We start from the raw sequence: 19520 nt of genomic DNA on the forward strand, positions 1-19520 counted from the left end.
GCTTGTGTAACATCATCCCTGAACGTCCATTCAACTCTATGTGAAATGAGCCAACTTCTCTCTCGGTCTCTGTCTTAAATAAACACTTTACAAATGAGTTTATGGTCTGAAAAAACAATTTCAAGTATTTTTCATGCTCTCAAGGCTCCAGTTTTTTTAATTATAGCCCCATTTCGAGGAAAATAGGCGATATACTTCGGATATTGGGAAACAGTAATACCTCCGCCCGTTAGAGGCAGCAATGTGCCGCAAAGGCATCTAGTCTGCGGAAAGTACACGAATAAGAAAACCTAGCAAAACAAGGCTAGTATGGCTAGCAGATAGCAAGTCATACTTTAGCAAATTATCAGAAAATAGCGCTACTTTATGATATTTTAATAATGTTAGTAGACACACGTAACTGTATAGATGGCATACATGTAACGTGACGCTCATAACATGGCGGACCATTTAACGTTATCTAACGGTATGTAAAGTAGCCTAACGTTAAATGGTCTGTCCATGTTATGAGCGTCACGTTACATGTATGCCATCTATACAGTTACATAAGGTTAAATGTTAACGTGACATAACATCACAAGTTTTTGCAGACTTGAATGCTGTTGGTCGTTTGTTCAATTTGCTTTTCTGTATGGTATTGGACATTTAAAAATGATACATACTTGTCTTGAGGCATCCGCCAAGCTCAGCAATTTGTTATCCTTATTTTAAAACATACTTTATCAGATCGATATAACTCAACATAGCCTAAGGTCTTGCACGAATATGTCTACTGGTAAATTAGGCATATATAGATAATCTACCAAGCAACACTTGATACAAATATAGGTAACCATTTCACAGCAGTACAGCCTACCATGGTGGAAAATTAACCATTCTTTAAGTTTGAATGATATCAAAATATATGTTGCATGGTGTAGCCTTTGTTTATGTCGAATTGTTACAGATAACCATATTTCAATAAATATAAATCATTCGTTGATTTGAAGCAGTCGGTTGGTTCTCCATCTTCATTCTTCTTCCTGGTCATTTGGTTGAAGCTGGTTCACTCGACATCAAATATCTTTATATCACATCTTATTAACAACCTGCCTGCTCTGACCAGACAACTATAATGGGCTCGTTCTATGAGATTTGGGGTACATTCGGGTACATGATTTACTTGCACATAGCCTACACAACAAGGTTCTTTGTTGGCAATGTTTATTGACAAAAACACACTGGCAGATACATACCAAATGGCTCAAAGTAAATCTATCAAAAGTCTCAAATCTGTCAGCATTTAGCTTATGTTATTGCAATATCTTAGGTTGAACAACTGATGATCAGCAATATTCTCACAGTAATATGCACATGGGAATCAAAACGTAGCATTCATTTTCACAAATAATTTGACCAAGGGACAATGTGCCTCTGTTCTGTTGTGCTGTTCCTGCTCCACCATGGTACTCCGACAGCCATCCCTTGAAGAAACAAACGACACCGTGTTATATTAATTACTATAACATAACGCCACCAAATTTCAGTTAAAGTAGGCTATAACCACGGTGCTCACACGTTAGCACACGATGCTAATCGAGCTAGCGTTAGCTTACAAACATGAGCATCACTCAAACAGTCCAACGAGTCCAACATAGCAGAGCACCAAGTGCGCGACCAAATCCACCTCAGTTATCAATTTTAGAGTTTGCCCAGAGATAAGTATAATAGCAGTTTACCTTGTGGAGGCTTAGCAGCAGCTAGCAGGCTGGAGACTCACACCAGGCACAATGCACCAGGATCACACCACACCATGGTCTCTTGGCCAGGCCCCGGACAAGACGGTGGTCGGCTGGCTGGACTCCTACTCGCCCATACCTTCGGACTAAAAGTTATTATATTTGTTGTCCTGGACCATTTCACCACTGCAACCAGCCAGCCAGCGAGCAAGCTAGCAAACAGAAGCGAACAACAAGATGGCAGTCGTTCAAGCCTGTGAGACAAATTCGGAAACTCCCCCGGCAGCCGCTAGGGGCAGCCGCCCCCTCCTCCTTCTTCTTCTTCTACTAGTTTTTAACAGCCCTCTCTCCCCGTACTTCCGTGTAAAGTTAATCCATTCAACCAATCAACGATGAGCAGGAAGCGGGAGATTCAAGCCTCATTTTGTTCCATCAAAACCCAATGGGTGACGTCACGCTGGCTTTATCCAGTTCTATTATACAATCCATGATAAAAGCTCATTCCAGCTCCGCCAATAGTATGACTTGGCACTCCTCCTGTGCCGTAGATGTCTGCTTGTGATTGGCTCTCTCAGCCTCTCTGTCAGTATTATGAAACCTCATTGGCTCGATGATCTCTTAAGGGGCGTGGACAAAGAAGCAAGAGGAAAAGAAACACGGATGTTCGGGAGACTGACACACGCTGCCTGCGGCATGCCAAACAAACAGAAACAGACAACGAAAAAAGACGGGAGATAAAATAGAGAGAGATACGATACGTTGAGAAATAGGTAGCGTCTGCGACTTCAATAACATGAGCGACGCCGAAGAAAGTGACGCTGACACAGAGGTTGGAGAGTCCGAGACCGACGAGCAGCAACAAGCCATTACCCACCCATGGCCTTACTTACAGGACATGTTCACACTTGTCGGATCAAAGAAAGATTCGTGGCGAATGAGCTGTCTCTTGTGTAAACCTAAACACCACGAACTGCTGGCCTACAAGAACTCCCCGTCAAATTTGAAGAAACACATAAAGGTAATCATTACTGCATCTTTTCTGCTATGCTTAATGTAATGTTAGCAATGCTATGGGAACATGCGCCATTTCTAATGATAGCATTCGTGTTTTAGCAACATAGTTAGCTACTAACACACGAATGCTAAGCTGTGTTGTTATATAGCTACATATGTACACATGTATAGTTAGTTAAGAAAGTATGGTATGGTGTCACAGGGTGATGCATTGGTGTGGGTGTGATGGTTAACCTGGGGGTGGCAGTGTCGGTAAGGGGGGTTTTCCCTATTTTCGCGGGACTCTTAATTAATTTGGGGCACAGTGGCTGTGATTGGTGCACGGGGCTCTGTGGGTGGTTCCCTCAATTGCTCCGGACCATTCATTAGGAGATGCAGAGCTGGTGTGAAGGAAACCGACAGAGACAGACACACAGACCCACAGAGGCAGAGAGAGGGAGCCTGGAAGCGTGCTGATATGGAGGACTGACGTGAACAAGTCGAGAGGAGGAATGGCGGAGCTGGGGAGCAGTATTCAGCCCTGCCTGCGGTTTAGGTAAGAGTTGGTGGGGGCGGCTTTGGCTGGGACGGCCAAGGTACCTCCTCTCCCTCGCGTACCTAAGGTCGCACCGTGGCTGATGCACGGGTGAGAGGGAGAGGGGGGGAAGGCCCCGGAAGCCGCTCCCCCATGAGCTGTGAGCCGCAGGTGGGGTGAGAGCTCCCCAGTCTCTTTCTGTTTCAGCTGCCATTCCTCCTCCAGACGAACGCAGAGTCAGAGTGCGGCAGAAGCAGGGTGTGTAAGCTGTGCTTAGAAGAGACGCCGGAGAACACGAGGGGCACGGACGAGTCGAGCAGAACCTGAGACCCGAGAGGCGGAGGAACGAGACCGCTTGGACGTGTGGGACCAGCCAAGGGGAACGCTGAGATCCCAGCTCGTACGAGCTGCGCCTGCGAGGGAGAGAGGGGACAAGAGCGACAGCGGGAGACGCGCTGTGTGAAAGCGGAGGGGTGGAGGTGCGCTTCCCCCCTCCTTCAGTTAAGTCCCGCTCCATTTTTATTATTTTATCTTTGTGTGCCCAGCTCCGTGAGACAGACGACGCGGGTCTGCCTGCAGGCCTAAACCCCAGACGCAGTAGAACAAACCCTCAGTGGAACTACTATAGTAGGCTACTGCACTGAAGGAGGACGAGCCCCTAAGGCGTGTTGTGAAACTATTTAGTTGGTGTGATTTACTTGCAATAGACGTGTTGCATCGAACTGGGTTGAACTTGGTTGCAGTGGATTTGGTTACATTTCAATTATTTAACTTGGCTCATCCAAAGTGACAGTAGCCTACTAGTGAGTTATCCTACTAGTGAGTTATCCTACTAGTGAGTTATCCTACCAGTGAAGAACTCTTATTCCCCTGGGGAACCAAGCATTAAAGCCTGCTCTGTTCTACACCCTCTTGTCAGCTGGAGGCGTCAGGAGAGGACGGGGAACCGGACGAGAGGGAAACACCGCAAGTGCTCTGGACTGCAGCAGACACTGGACGTCACACGGACGCTGGACTCTCTTTTAAATAGGCACAATTTTTTAGTTTGATTTTAGTAATAAAAACTCTTTGTTCCAACTTTCCATCTTGTCCTGTGTATGCTGTTTGGGCCAGCACCACTCCCCAGTAGAAAACAATCTCTCACAGTCACGCACACACCCGTGACAATTTTGGCGTTGTCGGCAAGGATTTTCTACTGGGTTGAGTAACTGGCCTGGCAGCATGCCAGGGGGAGAGGAACAGGCCGCAGGGCCGTCAGTAGGCCATTTTTTTTTGGGGGGCCCATGGATGCAAGCAGACGTTCCCAAAGGGAGCACCAGGTTAGACCCCTCCGATACAGAGATTAGTTCTAGGGACTAGAACGCTTTGAGTTGGGGGGGGTGTCACAGGGTGATGCATTGGTGTGGGTGTGATGGTTAACCTGGGGGTGGCAGTGTCGGTAAGGGGGGTTTTCCCTATTTTCGCGGGACTCTTAATTAATTTGGGGCACAGTGGCTGTGATTGGTGCACGGGGCTCTGTGGGTGGTTCCCTCAATTGCTCCGGACCATTCATTAGGAGATGCAGAGCTGGTGTGAAGGAAACCGACAGAGACAGACACACAGACCCACAGAGGCAGAGAGAGGGAGCCTGGAAGCGTGCTGATATGGAGGACTGACGTGAACAAGTCGAGAGGAGGAATGGCGGAGCTGGGGAGCAGTATTCAGCCCTGCCTGCGGTTTAGGTAAGAGTTGGTGGGGGCGGCTTTGGCTGGGACGGCCAAGGTACCTCCTCTCCCTCGCGTACCTAAGGTCGCACCGTGGCTGATGCACGGGTGAGAGGGAGAGGGGGGGAAGGCCCCGGAAGCCGCTCCCCCATGAGCTGTGAGCCGCAGGTGGGGTGAGAGCTCCCCAGTCTCTTTCTGTTTCAGCTGCCATTCCTCCTCCAGACGAACGCAGAGTCAGAGTGCGGCAGAAGCAGGGTGTGTAAGCTGTGCTTAGAAGAGACGCCGGAGAACACGAGGGGCACGGACGAGTCGAGCAGAACCTGAGACCCGAGAGGCGGAGGAACGAGACCGCTTGGATGTGTGGGACCAGCCAAGGGGAACGCTGAGATCCCAGCTCGTACGAGCTGCGCCTGCGAGGGAGAGAGGGGACAAGAGCGACAGCGGGAGACGCGCTGTGTGAAAGCGGAGGGGTGGAGGTGCGCTTCCCCCCTCCTTCAGTTAAGTCCCGCTCCATTTTTATTATTTTATCTTTGTGTGCCCAGCTCCGTGAGACAGACGACGCGGGTCTGCCTGCAGGCCTAAACCCCAGACGCAGTAGAACAAACCCTCAGTGGAACTACTATAGTAGGCTACTGCACTGAAGGAGGACGAGCCCCTAAGGCGTGTTGTGAAACTATTTAGTTGGTGTGATTTACTTGCAATAGACGTGTTGCATCGAACTGGGTTGAACTTGGTTGCAGTGGATTTGGTTACATTTCAATTATTTAACTTGGCTCATCCAAAGTGACAGTAGCCTACTAGTGAGTTATCCTACTAGTGAGTTATCCTACTAGTGAGTTATCCTACCAGTGAAGAACTCTTATTCCCCTGGGGAACCAAGCATTAAAGCCTGCTCTGTTCTACACCCTCTTGTCAGCTGGAGGCGTCAGGAGAGGACGGGGAACCGGACGAGAGGGAAACACCGCAAGTGCTCTGGACTGCAGCAGACACTGGACGTCACACGGACGCTGGACTCTCTTTTAAATAGGCACAATTTTTTAGTTTGATTTTAGTAATAAAAACTCTTTGTTCCAACTTTCCATCTTGTCCTGTGTATGCTGTTTGGGCCAGCACCACTCCCCAGTAGAAAACAATCTCTCACAGTCACGCACACACCCGTGACAGTATGTTAACTAACGTACTAACGTTACTCTCTCTGTGTGTTTCTCTCTCTCTGCCACTAGAGAAAGCATGTGAATCACCTGGAGAAGTACACAAAGCTCACTACTCAAAAAAGGAAATCTTTGAAGCCAGAGGAAGGCCCTTCATCATCCAAACAGCTTAAACTGTGTGATAGCAAGAAGAAAGTGTCACAGAAAAGTGTTGATGATGCCATCATTAACTTTGTCATTCAAGGTCTGCAGCCTCTCAGTGTTGTGGAACAGCCGGGCTTTAAAGCTCTCGTGCATCACCTACAACCCCAGGTGGCTGTAATGTCTCGTGGTACAGTGAAAAACAAAGTGGAGAAAGCAACACAGGAAATGAAGAATAATCTAAAGGATGCCATGAGTAAGGTTGAGTTCATCGCCACCACCACAGATTGCTGGACAGCACACAGACGGGGTTTCATCGGTGTCACAGCACATTGGATAGAGCCTGTAACACTGGAGAGATGCTCTGCTGCTCTATCATGCAAACAACTTGAAGGCTCACATAGCTTTAATGTGCTCGCTCGTGCCCTGACTGACATACATACAGAGTACAGTATCAGTGAGAAGATTGTACGCACAACCACTGATAATGGGTCCAATTTTATAAAAGCTTTTCGAATCTATGGTGAGGATGAAAACAATAATGCAGCACGGCCATTTCAGGGGGCAGGGCCAAGTCAAACAGGAGGAGAAATCGAAAGCAGTGAAGAAGAAGAGGAAGAGGGGGAAAATGCGTCGGTTGAGTTTGTTGAAGCGGGCACCCTGTTGGATGAAGATGATGGCACGGAATACCAACTGCCAAAGCACCATCGCTGTGCCTGCCACCTTCTAAACCTGGTGTCAACAGTTGATGTGTCAGCAGCAAATGCCAATGCAGTCTATAAGAAGCTCTCTCGTTCAGCGTTTGCAAAGTGCCAGAGTCTCTGGAACAAGAGTGCTAGATCCACCATAGCTGCAGAGATCATACTAAAAAGATGCAAGCTGCAGCTAGTGAGGCCAAATGACACAAGGTGGAATTCTCTCTTCTTCGCTGTGGAGAGGATCATAAGGATCATTAAAGAACAAGGAGAAGCAGCCATTACAGCTGTGTGCAGCGCACTCAAAATTCCCATGTGAGTACCACTGTTATCTTGAAAACTGATTGACTGGATGAGGAAATATTCCTCAATTTATGTCTCTCTACTGACAGATTAAAATGTCCTATTTTGTAATCAGCACTTTTGCACTATGTATGAAAAGTGCTATGCATTATTCACATTACTTTTAATAAAATATAGTACTAGAGTGTGTGTTGACATGCTCATATTCATATAGATTAAATAATATCATCCAGAAATACCCCCCCAACACACACACACACACACACACACACACACACACACACACACACACACACACACACACACACACCTACCTACACACCTAGAAAAATTATAAATCCTGGGTTCTTAACAGGAACAATAAAGCAGTTCATTGTATTCATGTTTGTTTCTTTGTTTCTTTGTTGTTTGTTACTTGACAGGCTCACTCCTGCTGAAATTGCATTTCTCGGAGAATATGCAAAGACCATGAGCCCAGTTGCAAAGGCGCTGGATGTCCTTCAGGGAGAGGCCAATGTGCAGATGGGATGGCTTGTACCTACAATAACACTACTCAAGTCCAAGCTCCAGCAACTCCGAATCTCCTCCAAGTACTGTGGGCCATTGGTGGATGCTCTTCAAGCAGGACTTGAAAGGCGTTTCGGAGAGATGCTTGCTGATCCAGAGCTCATTGCTGCGGCCATCCTTGTCCCCAAGTTCAGGACATGCTGGACAAGTGATGATGGCATCCTAAAACGTGGTGAGTGTTGCACCATGCTTTATGCTTTTTCATTTATTTATGATAATAGGACATTTTGGCATTTGAAGTATCATAACATAATGAGAAATTGTTTCCTGTAATACCAAGTAAATGTCACATAATTCACTTGTGACAACATAACTACAATCTTAAAATAACCCTCATGTATGTGTATCAAAAGTAATTTTTAAAAACATTTTGGCATTAAAATTGTGTTAATATAAATAAATATTTTATAGACTCCAAATAAATAAATGTTTTATAGACTCCATGATCTAAATTCTATTTTTATCTAGGTATTACAATGGCGATTTCATGGGGAATATGCTTAAATCCATTGGTTTTGTATTCCATAGGCCTTGACTACATCAAGAGCCATCTGAAGGAGCAACCCACGGTCCAGTCAAGTGACACTTCCCGTTCCCTGTCTTCAGAAGAGGAGGACTTCTTTTCCCCAATCAACAAGCAGGGTAACACTCATGAAAACACCAAGCAGCTCGAGTCCTACCTGGCCTCTCCAGCTAATACCATGGATGTCCTCAAATCTTTCCCCGCAGTGTGCCACTTGTCTCTCAAACTCAACACAGCGCTACCTGCCTCAGCTGCCTGTGAGAGGCTTTTTAGCACTGCAGGACTGATTTTTCGCCCGAAACGAGCACGCATTAGTTCAAAGAACTTTGAGAACCAGCTTCTGCTGAAGCTAAACAAAAGATTTTGGTAGTCCTCCTGAGTAGTGTACTGTTCCAGACTGCCAGTCCTGCAGAGCCTAGAGCACACGTCTCACCTGTTCATCACCGCAAGTGCAATGTTTACATGGCTGCTATTTTTTTTATTCAGCTAATCTGGAATATGGTGGTGTACTAACACCAGAGACAGTAAATAAATAATAATAAACCTTGAATTTGTGAATGTGATCAATCTTGTGGACATTCAGTTTCTTATCCATTAGGTATCAGTATTGTATCAGTCTCAAGTATTGTGATACTGCACTTTGTAAGGGACACCTTGTATCCAGCAGTTAAACTTGTCTAACTATTTGCACATTCATATATCATGGAAATATTAATGAGGGAGGACTAGATGTGATTTTAATGGGGGGGGTTTGTGTGGAAAAACCATAGGACACCATTTAAAGAGAGTAGAGTTTTAAGATGTGTAAAACATTTGTAGGGGATCTTTTATCATCAAAATTATATTCTTTAATGTGAGGCTCAGTCATTCAGAAAGATACGGTAAAAATACTTTTACTTTTACTCGTTGGGTACATTTCAGAGCCTGTACTTTTTTACTTTTACTTGAGTAAAATAATTGAATCAGTACTTCTACTTTTACCAGAGTAGTTTTTTACACAAGTAACTGTACTTCTACTCAAGTACAGAATGTCAGTACTTTTCCCATCTCTGATTTTAGGTTAGGTTAGGGTTAGGGTAGGGATCGTCGATCATCATCGATCATGGGGAAAACCTCCGCTAAGAGCAAGGACCCCCCGGCCGGCCGGCGCCGTGCTCCACGGGTGCGCGGTCCTGCTGTCGGTCCAGGCCAGCGAACGCTGGATGAGCTGTTCGCTCCTGTTCCAGCGCCCGTCGCTGTGTCCCAGCTGGACCCCGAGGCTGTCTCCCAGCCAGACCCGGAGACTGAATCGGAGTTTGGGTTGTCTGACGGTGACGGCGAGGAGAGCGGAGAGGAGGTTTCCAGGGCAGGGAGAGAGCATCTGCGTCGAACAACTCGAAGGGATTATGCGGAGAGTGACTTCGACTCCCAGTCCCAACCAAGTCAGTCTTCTGAGGAGGAGATTGTGGCGCCACAGATTGCCCCGCCAGAAGTCGAGGAAGACTGGCTTCCACTGCGCCAAGATGCCGATGTTCACGGTAAGAGTCATTTTGATGTGATCATATAGCCATAGTATACTGCTCGCTAGGAGGCATGAAATGGCCTTTTTTTTTTGTTTGGTATGGCGCAACGTTACTTCTCTGCGGCCATATCAGGTGTGTGTGTGTGTGTGTGTGTGTGTGTGTGTGTGTGTGTGTGTGTGAGTGTGTGAGAATGCATTGCTTTATTTGTCATTGCCACAGAAAGAGGTTTCAGAACAACGAAATAGTAGCTAGCAGTAGTCTCTCTTCAAGGTGCATTTCAATAGTGTGTGTGTGTGACGCTGCAGTGATGTTGCTTAGAGGGCATAGGTTGAATGACACATGTCATTCACATCCTGCAACACAGTGTGGTGGCCTGTAAACTCACTGTGTGTGTGTGTTTACACTGTCTCTCTGTGCTATGATCATTGAAACACAGCTATGTTTTATATTTCAGATGAGCTGATTGACGCACCAGCAGCCAGTGAGCAGTCTACCTCTGGAAAGTCTGAGAGGCGCTCAGAAGGTAGGTTTTACCTCTGCCAAAAAATAGCTTATCTACAAGCGTGTGTGCGTTGTATTTTATTACAAGCGTGTGTGTGTATTATAAATATTTATGTATTTACAGGCCGTGGAGCTGATGCTGCTGCCCCTTCGAAGAAGGCAAAAGGGCCCGCTACGTCTCAGGGTATGTATTGTGTAAGCTTGTGTATGTATTGTAATGTATGTAGTGTAAAGGTATGTTCCATTTTCCCACTTTGCGTTGTATTTTATTACAAGCGTGTGTGTGTATTATAAATATTTATGTATTTACAGGCCGTGGAGCTGATGCTGCTGCCCCTTCGAAGAAGGCAAAAGGGCCCGCTACGTCTCAGGGTATGTATTGTGTAAGCTTGTGTATGTATTGTAATGTATGTAGTGTAAAGGTATGTTCCATTTTCCCACTTTGCGTTGTATTTTATTACAAGCGTGTGTGTGTATTATAAATATTTATGTATTTACAGGCCGTGGAGCTGATGCTGCTGCCCCTTCGAAGAAGGCAAAAGGGCCCGCTACGTCTCAGGGTATGTATTGTGTAAGCTTGTGTATGTATTGTAATGTATGTAGTGTAAAGGTATGTTCCATTTTCCCACTTTGCCCAAAATAGATCTACAAGCGTGTGAGTGTGCTATTTATGCTAAGTTTAATTTTTTTTTTTTTCTGTCCTATGCTCTATCCAGAGCAAAAATGGTTCACCATGGGTGAAGCGGCATGGGAACCGAGGGAGATCCCCTTCACCGGTGATCCTGGACCCCTCAACGGTGCTGCTGAGCTGGAGTCAACAGAGCCTGTCGACTTCCTGGAGCTGATCCTGACTGATGACCTGCTCCAGCTGGTAGTCGACCAGACCAACCTCTATGCTCAGCAGCACATTGAGGCAGGCGGAACAAGTGTTCGGGTCGACGCCTGGAAGCCTGTCGACGTGCCCGAAATGAAAACGTTCCTGGGCTTGCTCTTCCTGACTGGACTCATTGTGAAGCCTGAGCTGGAGGCATACTGGTCCACAAACGAGGTGGTGGAGACCCCCTATTTTGGAAAGACAATGGCGAGAAACCGGTTCCAGATCATCCTTCGTTTCCTTCACTTTACAGACAATTCAGAGGTGAGAAACGGTGATGACCGGTTATACAAGGTCCGCCCAGTCGTAGATCTTCTGGTGCAAAAGTTCCAGGAACTGTACGTGCCAGGCCAGAACATCTCCATCGATGAGGGCACCCTCTTGTGGAGAGGAAGATTGTCTTTTCGAGTGTATAACCCACAGAAACCTGTGCGTTACGGCATCAAAAGTTATGTTTTGTGCGAGTCCAAGACCGGGTTCTGTTATAATTTGATGCCTTATTGTGGAGATGGTAAATCCCTTGTTGATACAGTGTGTGGTCTCCTGGTGGGGCTAGAACAGCAGGGCTACAAACTGTATATGGACAACTTTTACAATTCAGTAAAAATGTGTGACCTGCTGCTAGACCTGGGTACTCATGTGTGTGGAACACTGAGGAAAAATAGAGGAGAGCCACCAGCCATACACCATGCTGAGAAGGCCACCCTGCAACCAGGCAACCAAATTGCCCTCCACACTGACCGTGTTCTGTGCTTGGCATGGCGGGACACAAATGTAGTGAGGATGGTGTCCACGTTTCACCAGGACGACATGGGGGAGGTCCTGACATGGAAGAAAGGTGTGAGGGGGAGGGTGGTCAAAGAGAAGCCTGTCTCGGTGATCCAATACAACAACAATATGAATGGTGTCGACAGGCTAGATCAGATGATTTCTTATTACCCTTTTGTCAGGAAGTCGTATAAATGGACCACTAAATTTATTTTCTATATGTTCCAAATCTGCCTCCACAACGCATTTGTCCTGTACAGAGCAAAAAACCCACAGGGCAGTGTAAAGAACATGTATGCGTTCCAGGAGAGCCTGATCAAGGTGTGGACCACCACTACAAAACTATGCAGAGCTCCATATGCTGACCGTGCGAGTAGGCTGGCTGCCAACAGGGCAAACCACTTCCTTATCCGCCAGGACCCCACCACCCGAAACAACGCGCCATCAAGGAAATGCAAGGTGTGTGCGGCCAGCGATAAGAGAAAGGAGTCACGTTTTCAGTGTAACGACTGCCGTGTCGCCTTGTGCAGGAACCCCTGCTTTGAGATCTACCATGACACACTGGACTACCAAGGGTAGAGACAGACATAGGATAGTCTGTATGTTGTCATAATGGGCCCTGCACTAAACTGTTTTTTTTTTTTTGTGATCAAATATTTTTCTTTTTATTATTATTATCAATTGTTTCAAAACAATGAGCATTCAATGCAATACAGCAAAATGTACAAATGAAAGCGAGATAAAATAGAAGTCACAAAATAAGAAAGGAAAATAACAAGAAAAAGACAGACATAACATAATGGACCAGCATTACAAACAAAAATCCCAGGCTGGACAAATCATTCAAAATAAGAGAGACAGGCGAACAGGGTACAGTGATCTCAAGAATGTCAGAAAGGTTAGAGGCAACCAGCTCCCAAAACGTTGCTCACTAAACTGTTTTGTTGAATGTAAATACAAAGTGCAAATGTATGGTTTATGTAAAAAAAAAACACTTTATGTATTTATTTTTTATTTAATTTTTTTGTCATTTGTGTCATAACAAATAGTATTTACATATCCTATGTCAATACAGTTCAAAATAAAAGGATTGAAAGCAAGTTCTGCCTGAGATTGTGTCATTTACAAAAATGCTTTTTTCTCCCTTTTCTCTTCCCAGACAGGCTTTTTTGGTGAACATGGGGTGTATAAAAAGGGTTATAAGTAGAGTACAGAACATGCTAAAAGCTAACTTTCTTTTTGGGGGTGAAAGTAGAGACTTAGATCTTCATTTCGAGGTATTGGACATCACTGTAGTCCTAGTACAGAATTTACTGTGGGTCTTGACAGATGACCAAACATTATGGAAATACTTGGCCTGTGCCAAAAATGCCAGTCAGATATTGGCAGTGAATGAGTTAATAAGAGCCCGGGACCAGACAATATTAGTGGCTGAGTGCTAAAGTCTTGTGCCTCACAACTGAGTGACATTTTTCAGGTTATTTTCACTCAGTCTCTCCAGTTGCAGACCCTGTCCAGTAGAAATAGGCTGGCAAGGCTTGTCAAAGTAGCCAGTAAGGTGATTGGCGTGCAGCAAGCCCAGCTTCAAGACATTCACTTTCAGCGGGTAAGGAATAAGGACAAACATATTCTAGACTGTCCTCCTGACTGTACCATCCACTTTACCAGGAGTTTGACCTCCTCCCCTCTGGTCGCCGTTTTAGAATGCCAAAAACAAGGAGCCTCCTTCATCCCTGTTGCTATCGACAGGCTCAATCTGCTAGGCTAGGATTATGGAATCCCTATTTCCCCCTGGGTCTATGCACTCTTATGTTTTTATCTCTACTATTTTTACTATTTCTTTTACATATTTATTTTGCAGTGCAAAGTATTCTTATCACATTGACTGATGTAAAATGTATGTTGCACTATTTACTATTTACTGTTGCTGCTTTATATTTATATATATATTTTTTTATTTATTTAGAGGCAATGCCCTCATTTTTGACTTGAACTCGATCACTCCTGGAGTGTGTGTGTCTGTGTCACCTGATGTCTGCTGATGTTGACATTTTTGTATTATATGTCCACATGCCTGCTGCAAACCAAATTTCCTTCGGGATATCAATCAAGTTGAGGTTGAAGTCCCAACTGATAAGGTTTAACAGGATATGTACAAAATGGGAAGATGTTGAGAGAGCAACTAAGGTGCTTTTGAAAGGCTGAGATGCTATTCAGAAACGTTCCTTCACTCCATTAAAGCAGAAATACAGGGGGGCTCTCTGGTGGAGGTGCAGGTGCCCACGGGAGCTGAGTCGGAGAAAGAACGTGTCCCTCTGGTGTCCAACTTTTCCTCCATCTCAGTTAACTTAATTCAACATGAAAGAAAAACTTTAAAGTGCTTCAGGACGCTGTTGAACCATTGATGAACTTTCAGGCAGGTAATTGCTGCTTTCAGGAGGAATAAACATGTAAAAGACCTCTTGGTACATGCCTCCTTAAAAAGTGACAAACTACAAACTTTAAATTCACACTTTAAACTAGAAGGGCCGTCAAAGGGGTCACGTGACCCCTGTGAGTTAAAATAAAATATATCTTTGCACTCTAAATATGTCTGTTGTACGACCCTGTGTTCATACATTTTCAAAATCAGACCGATATCATGCGCTATCTACGCTTTGATGACAAGAGCACAAGGGCTGCCGGCCTTGTGGAGGACAAATTTGCCATGATAGCAGAGACACCTCCCCTCTCCCCGGCCAGTACATTTAGCATTTGAATAGAATTCATTTCGCATTTGAATAGAATTCATTTCGCATTTGAATAGAATTGACAGGGAGACTCCACACAAGAGGTGCAAATGCACAGCCTCTCATTCAAATGACTAGGGGTCAGTCGACCCCTCTTCTGGCCCTTGTGGTAGGTAAAAATGTCCCGGCTTTGCTAGTGTTAAAAACTAAAAATTCATCACAAATAAACACACGAGTTTGGGTGGCCCAGTCTGGAGATCCTTCCAGCTGGGATGGACAAACATTGTGTATGTGATGGAATGTAAAGTGTGCAATAAACTATATGTGGGCCAAATTAAAAACACTTGACTTAGTCGTCTGAAGCAACATTTATATTTGATTAAACGATCAGATAAACAAGCAGAATTGTATGTACACTTTAGAGAGCATAGCAGTGACAATCTAATGATCTCAGGCCTGGAATCGAACACAGGCTGGTACAAGACAGAGAATCTCTGTAGAAAGACACTGGATCAGAACATTAAATACTATAGTGCCCAGTGGTTTAAATGAGGCCAAAAATTAAATCTGCTATAAACCAACATGGGTCCTGTACCCAAGACACACTGAGAACAATTCTGATCCAAAATAGGAGCGAGGAGAACGAAATTAAATCAGTCTGCCTGAGCCCGTGCTCTTCTCTTGCTGGTTTGAGCCAGCAAGTCTGTTGTTTAACCCTACCCTAACCCACACCCTAACCCTACCCTAACCCACACCCTAACCTAACCCACACCCTAACCCTACCCTAACCCACACCCTAACCTAACCCACACCCTAACCCTACCCTAACCCACACCCTACCCTACCCTAACCCACACCCTAACCCACACCCTAACCCTACCCTAACCCTACCCTAACCTTAATCCTACCCTAACCCACACCCTAACCCTCCCCTTACCCTACCCTAATCCACACCCTAACCCTACCCTAACCCACACCCTAACCCTACCCTAACCCACACCCTAACCCACACCGTACCCTAACCCACACCCTAACCCTACCCTAACCCTACCCTAACCCACATCCTACCCTAACCCACACCCTAACCCTACCCTAACCCACACCCTAACCCTACCCTAACCCTACCCTAACCCACACCCTAACCCTACCCTAACCCACACCCTAACCCACACCCTAACCCTACCCTAACCCACACCCTAACCCTAACCTGGCAGGGCTGGTATCTACCTGTTTGCCTGAATGTCTAGTTTCTGCTAATACTGAAAGTGGGCAATGGTGGCCTAATGGTTAGAGAAGCAAGCCTGTGACCGGAAGGTCATTGTTTCAATCCCCGGGACCGGCAGGATAAATCTGGGTGGGGAAAGTAAAAAGGCAGCGCTTGTCCATTCCCTCATTACTACCACTGATGTGCCCTTGAGCAAGGCCCTTGACCCCAACTGCTCCAGTGGAGCTGCTCAGTGGTCAGCAGATCAGACTGTGGTTGTACTGGTCAGCTTCCAGGTGTGAATGTCAACAGGGTGTTCCTGAAAAAGAGAGCATTGCTCTGAGTGAGACTCCCCCTGTTTAAATAAAGGTAAAAAAAATAAAAAATAAAATAAAAAAAGAGAGAATCTCTGTTCTAAATTAAAAAGTGAGCTTGTGAGAGCTCATCAAACATGGACTGTGCTGCGGTTATTTCACCTACTTTAGTGAGACTGTGATGACATTTAGGGGGCTTGAGCCTATCTAGAAGGCTCTAAAATCACCATTATAACATTGCAATCAAAGGAATGGCAGTGATTTTGTTTGTTTTTGCAGAAGGAAACTTGACGTAACGTAGCATCTCAATTCAAAACTCTCTCTGCCCCCCCCCCCCCCCCCCCCCCTCTCTCTCTCCCCAGAGTCTGTGAGGCTGGTGAATGGGACTAGTCTGTGCTCAGGGAGACTGGAGGTGAAGTCTAACCAGTCGTGGTCCTCGGTGTGTGAAGCTGACTTTGACCAGCAGGATGCAGAGGTGGTCTGTAGGGAGCTTGGCTGTGGGGCTCCCTCAGTCCACCAGGGGGCGCTCTATGGAGAAGTGGAGGCTCCAATGTGGACCAAAGGGTTCCAGTGTGAAGGCAATGAGTCTGTTCTCCTGGACTGTGGAAGCTCAGGCTCAGCTAGAAACACCTGCTCACCTGGCAAAGCTGTTGGACTCACCTGCTCAGGTAGGAGAGGAGCTGCAGCTTGGATATGGCTTCATTTCTGTTCTAATCAAAGTGAATATACAGGTACTTATTTTACTAATGACTCTCTTGTCTCTGTTCAGAGCCTGATGATGTCAGGTTGGTGGGAGGAGCCAGTCGGTGTGCTGGTGAGCTGCAGATTGAAATAGCTACTGGACACTGGGCAACGGTGCATAACCAGAGCTCTAACTGGAACCTGAAGTCAGCAGCTGTCGTGTGCAGACAGCTGGCATGTGGCTCTGCTGTTTCCACACAATGGATAGAGTATCTTCCTTACTCAACGTCTCGTGAGGACTGGGTGATTCATTGTCTCTGTGATGGGTCTGAGTCTGCACTGAGGGAGTGTGCAGGAAAGTCCAAATCATATAATAGCTCTTCCAGCCTGGAGCTGATCTGCTCAGGTAATACTGAACAGTGACATCACATCCTCAGCTGCTTCCACAGTGTCAGGCTGCTCTCTGACTCCTCTGTGTTACAATGTAGCAGTTGTCTGTCTTATGAATGGAGCATCTCTCTGTCTTGTACGGTGGCTGCTAACAGACAAACCCTGTCACCTTTCAACCATCAACATTCATCACTTTGGTTCAGCCAATCATCTCCCCTCTCTGTTTACAGATCTGCTAGTTCAGCCAATCATGTTCCTCTCTGTTTAAAGATCTGCTGGTTCAGCCAATCACCTCCCTCTCTGTTTACAGCTCTACTAGTTCAGCCAATCATCTCCCTCTCTGTTTACAGATCTGCTGGTCCAGCCAATCATCTCCCTCTCCACAGTTCTGCGAGTTCAGTCAAACATCTCCCTCTCTTCCTTGATGGACGGGGTCTCTGAGGCCCAGCAACAGGGGTTTCAGGTGTTCAGGGGCTCCAGCTTCACCATCAGCTGCTCCATCCAGCCACAGTACCCAGGAGGCTTCTTCCACCTCACCTCCAGCAACACAGCACACAACTTCATCCTGCCAGCTGTCAATCACTCTGCCTCCCACACAGCAGACAACCACACCCAACCAGCTGTCAATCACTCTGCCCTCAACACAGCAGACAACCACACCCAGCCAGCTGCCAATCACTCTGCCCTCAACCACACCCAGCCAGCTGCCAATCACTCTGCCCTCAACCACACCCAGCCACCTGGCAATCTCACTGCCCACTTCCTGTTTCCTGCTGCAGGCCACGCCCACCAAGGGATCTACAGATGTGTTTATCACATCTATGTTTTCTCTCATAACTTCTCCTCTGAGAGCCAGCCCCTCTCGCTCACTGTCTCAGGTAACCTGGTGGAGAATATTCCAGTTTTTGCCCTTATTCCGAAAAGACAATATTCCACAAATATTGCTGTTTACATGATGCAGCAATACATATACTCACAATACTGTAACTTAAAATGTTCTCATGACGTAATGTACGTCCTACGACTATTCTTGCTCGCTCGCTCACTCACTCACTCACTCACTCACTCACTCACTCACTCACCCCCAATGGCTTTAACAAACAAAAATAGAGGAATTGTGCACTTTTTGAAAGAAACGTGAAATTTCACACATAGTTAGGGAATACCATAAGGTTTATTTTCAGATTGGGAGGGAAGTCAGATTTGACCCAAATCCCAAGATGGCCGCCATTTCCCAGCATCCAATGTACAAATGTGCTTATAACAATTGTGGACTACTTCAAAAAAGCACGAAATTTCTCACATAGTGAGTGAATACCATTGGTCCCCTTGGTAATCTAGAACAGATTATAAGTGTAACTGTCTTTGACATGCAACAGGGGACCGCAGGCCGGATTCTTCCCTCCTGAAACCCGATTTATGACAGATTTGTGGCTTTTGTCCATCAACATCAGTATAATATAATATATAGAGTGGCTCAGAATACCATATTCTCTAAGAAAAAAGAAAAAAAAAGTGACCTTCATTTAGTGATTTTAAGGGTTTTAAGGCAACTAGCGATGCACCTATATGGAAATGATGGGCCGATACCGATATTCGTATTGACCCATTTGTGCCCTGCAAAAATCATCGTATATTCTGCCCTTCATATTAATTTGCAGGGAATACAGATATACTGCAAGCATCAGTTTATATTGTAACAACTTTAACATAACCAAATATGTTCTTTATGAAATTAAACTAAACTAGTGCAGTGCCCGTTCCCCCATGCACCACCGCGTGGGTGCTTCCCCCCGGCACACACACTGCACTCTGTCAGGTCCCCCTAAGCGCAAGTTTGAAGTCGATCCGACAAACGGTTCTCAAGATACGCGAAGGGCAGACATACAGACAGTCCAAATTAGAAAGCAAATTAACATATAGATTTAAGGAACATCTTTTATCGTAACATTCTTTCACATAATCAAAAATGCCCCTTTTTTAATTAATATAAACAAATCACATTTTTTAACTCATGCTGGTAGCTGTTCTTCCATTCAAACTTGAACGTCTTTAGAACAGATTAGGGATGGTGACGCAAATTATGTTAATGACTATCACTGCCATCGGTGTATTTAATCTTATCAGCCGATGAGACAGTTGTAGTCAACAATGCAAAAATCGTCCATTTCTGAAGCAGCTACGAGCAACTTTTTCGATTGTTATTAAACAGTATAAATTTAATATCA

At 45.6% G+C, this 19520-nt stretch overlaps 1 long non-coding RNA gene across 1 annotated transcript; it reads left to right on the forward strand.

Moving 5' to 3' along the window:
- The first annotated feature begins 7112 nt into the window (after positions 1–7112).
- On the forward strand, positions 7113–8810 carry LOC310782026. Its single transcript, XR_014553008.1, has 3 exons — positions 7113–7251; positions 7662–7978; positions 8335–8810. It is a non-coding gene; the product is annotated as an uncharacterized lncRNA (long non-coding RNA).
- Positions 8811–19520: the final 10710 nt, after the last annotated feature.

This window comes from Poromitra crassiceps (genome assembly GCF_964638095.1).
Source record: "Poromitra crassiceps genome assembly, chromosome: 9".
Classification (NCBI taxonomy): domain Eukaryota; kingdom Metazoa; phylum Chordata; class Actinopteri; order Beryciformes; family Melamphaidae; genus Poromitra; species Poromitra crassiceps.